This window comes from Pseudophryne corroboree, chromosome 1, assembly GCF_028390025.1.
Source record: "Pseudophryne corroboree isolate aPseCor3 chromosome 1, aPseCor3.hap2, whole genome shotgun sequence".
NCBI lineage: Eukaryota > Metazoa > Chordata > Amphibia > Anura > Myobatrachidae > Pseudophryne > Pseudophryne corroboree.
Genome location: NC_086444.1, coordinates 1,203,087,666 through 1,203,090,858, shown reverse-complemented (window position 1 = coordinate 1,203,090,858; position 3,193 = coordinate 1,203,087,666). Strand labels below are relative to the sequence as shown.

The 3,193-nt window shown below is 48.3% G+C and overlaps 1 pseudogene; it reads right to left on the bottom strand.

Moving 5' to 3' along the window:
* Positions 1-3,074: 3,074 nt before the first annotated feature.
* Positions 3,075-3,193, bottom strand: LOC134933624 (5S ribosomal RNA; annotated as a pseudogene).

The following is a 3,193-nucleotide window of genomic DNA, read 5'->3' as shown; positions in this document are numbered from 1 at the left end:
ATGTGATGTCACCCCCTGCGGGGCCGACACCTGAGTGGATGGTTATGTGGAAGGAACTACGTGACAGTGTCGACTCCTTACATAAAAGGTTTGACGACATACCAAATATGGGACAGCCGGCTTCTCAGCCTGTGCCTGCCCAGTCGTCTCAAAAGCCATCAGGGGCTCTAAAACGCCCGCTACCTCAGATGGCAGACACAGATGTCGACACGGATACTGACTCCAGTGTCGACGACGATGAGACTAATGTAACTTCCAATAGGGCCACACGTTACATGATTGAGGCAATGAAAAATATGTTGCACATTTCTGATGTTACCCCCGGTACCACAAAAAAGGGTATTATGTTTGGAGAGAAAAAACTACCAGTAGTTTTTCCTCCATCTGAGGAATTAAATGAAGTGTGTGAAGAAGCGTGGGCTTCCCCCGATAAGAAACTAATAATTTCTAAAAGGTTACTAATGGCGTACCCTTTCCCGCCAGAGGATAGGTCACGTTGGGAAACATCCCCTAGGGTGGATAAAGCGCTCACACGCTTGTCAAAGAAGGTGGCACTACCGTCTCCGGATACGGCCGCCTTAAAGGAACCTGCTGATAGAAAGCAGGAGGCTATCCTGAAGTCTGTATATACACACACAGGTATTATACTGAGACCAGCTATTGCTTCAGCATGGATGTGCAGTGCTGCAGCTGCGTGGTCAGATTCCCTGTCGGAAAATATTGATACCCTAGACAGGGACACTATATTGCTAGTCGTAGAGCATATTAAAGACGCAGTCTTATAGATGAGAGATGCACAGAGGGATATTTGCCGGCTGGCATCTAAAATAAGTGCAATGTCCATTTCTGCCAGGAGAGGGTTATGGACTCGGCAGTGGACAGGTGATGCAGACTCAAAAAGGCACATGGAAGTTTTGCCTTATAAAGGTGAGGAGTTGTTCGGGGATGGTCTCTCGGACCTAGTTTCCACAGCAACTGCTGGGAAATCTGCATTTTTACCCCATGTTCCCTCACAGCCAAAGAAAGCACCGTATTATCAGGTACAGTCCTTTCGGCCCCATAAGGGCAAGCGGGTTAAGGCGCGTCCTTTCTGCCCAGAGGCAGAGGTAGAGGGCAAAAGCTGCGGCATACAGCCAGTTCCCAGGAGCAAAAGTCCTCCCCCGCTTCCTCTAAGTCCGCCGCATGACGCTGGGGCTCCACAGGCGGAGCCAGGTGCGGTGGGGGCCCATCTCAAAAATTTCAGCGATCAGTGGGCTCGCTCACGGGTGGATCCCTGGATCTTTCAAGTAGTATCTCAGGGGTACAAGCTGGAATTCGAGACGTCTCCCCCCCCCGCCATTTCCTCAAATCTGCCTTGCCAACAACTCCCTCAGGTAGGGAGGCAGTGATAGAGGCAATTCACAAGCTGTATTCCCAGCAGGTGATAGTAAAGGTACCCCTACTTCAACAAGGACGGGGTTACTATTCCACAATGTTTGTGGTACCGAAACCGGACGGTTCGGTGAGACCCATTTTAAATTTGAAATCCTTGAACACATATATAAAAAAATTCAAGTTCAAGATGGAATCGCTCAGGGCGGTTATTGCAAGCCTGGACGAGGGGGATTACATGGTATCACTGGACATCAAGGATGCTTACCTGCATGTCCCCATTTACCATCCTCACCAGGAGTACCTCAGATTTGTGGTACAGGATTGTCATTACCAATTCCAGACATTGCCGTTCGGTCTATCCACGGCTCCGAGGGTCTTTACCAAGGTAATGGCCGAAATGATGATACTCCTTCGAAAGAAGGGAGTTTTAATTATCCCGTACTTGGACGATCTCCTGATAAAGGCGAGGTCCAGGGAGCAGTTGTTGGTCGGGGTAGCACTATCTCGGGAGGTGCTACAACAGCACGGCTGGATTCTAAATATTCCAAAGTCACAGCTGGTCCCTACGACACGTCTACTGTTCCTGGGGATGGTTCTGGACACAGAACAGAAAAAAGTGTTTCTCCCGGAGGAGAAGGCCAAGGAGCTGTCATCTCTAGTCAGAGGCCTCCTAAAACCAAAACAGGTGTCGGTGCATCACTGCACGCGGATCCTGGGAAAGATGGTAGCTTCCTACGAAGCAATTCCATTCGGCAGGTTTCAAAGTAAATATTCTGGAACTGAGGGCCATTTACAATGCCCTAAGTCAGGCAAAACCCCTGCTTCAAAACCAGCCGGTACTGATCCAGTCAGACAACATCACGGCGGTCGCCCATGTAAACCGACAGGGCGGCACGAGAAGCAGGACGGCGATGGCAGAAGCCACAAGGATTCTCCGATGGGCGGAAAATCACGTGTTAGCACTGTCAGCAGTGTTCATTCCGGGAGTGGACAACTGGGATGCAGACTTCCTCAGCAGGCACGACCTCCACCCGGGAGAGTGGGGACTTCATCCAGAAGTCTTCCAACTGATTGTAAACTGTTGGGAAAGGCCACAGGTGGACATGATGGCGTCCCGCCTAAACAAAAAGCTAGAAAAATATTGCGCCAGGTCAAGGGACCCGCAGGCGATAGCTGTGGACGCTCTAGTGACACCGTGGGTGTACCGGTCGGTTTATGTGTTCCCTCCTCTTCCTCTCATACCAAAGGAACTGAGGATAATAAGGAGAAGAGGAGTAAGAACTATACTCATTGTTCCGGATTGGCCAAGAAGAGCTTGGTACCCGGAACTTCAATGAATTTAGGAAAAGAAGAAAAAATGACCTTGGGTGGGAGCACTCATTCCCGGAGAGTTATTAGTAGATATGATGTCTGTATGAGTAGTAATGTGATAATGAAAAGATTAAAACATAACTTTTAATAATCTATATCTAAAAGGCTAGGTACACTAATTTGAGTTTACTGTAAAAGAATTTTTACTTTTGTTTTGAAAAACACAAGATACCCAATTTGATAATAAGATGGCTATGAACTTTCTTAAGCCATATAAAGTTAAATCTGCGAATATATTAATGGATAGTTACTGTGATAATTCAGTATCTGGCAAGCAAATGCCCATCCCTCCGTTGGTTCAGTGCAAACACCCATTCAATTCCACTGGAGACCCACAACACCTGGTATTCCCAAATGGTCTCCCACTGAAGTACTGACCAGGCCCAACACTGTATCGCCTCCAAGATCGGACGGGATTGGGCATACCCAGTGTGGTATGGTAGTGGGT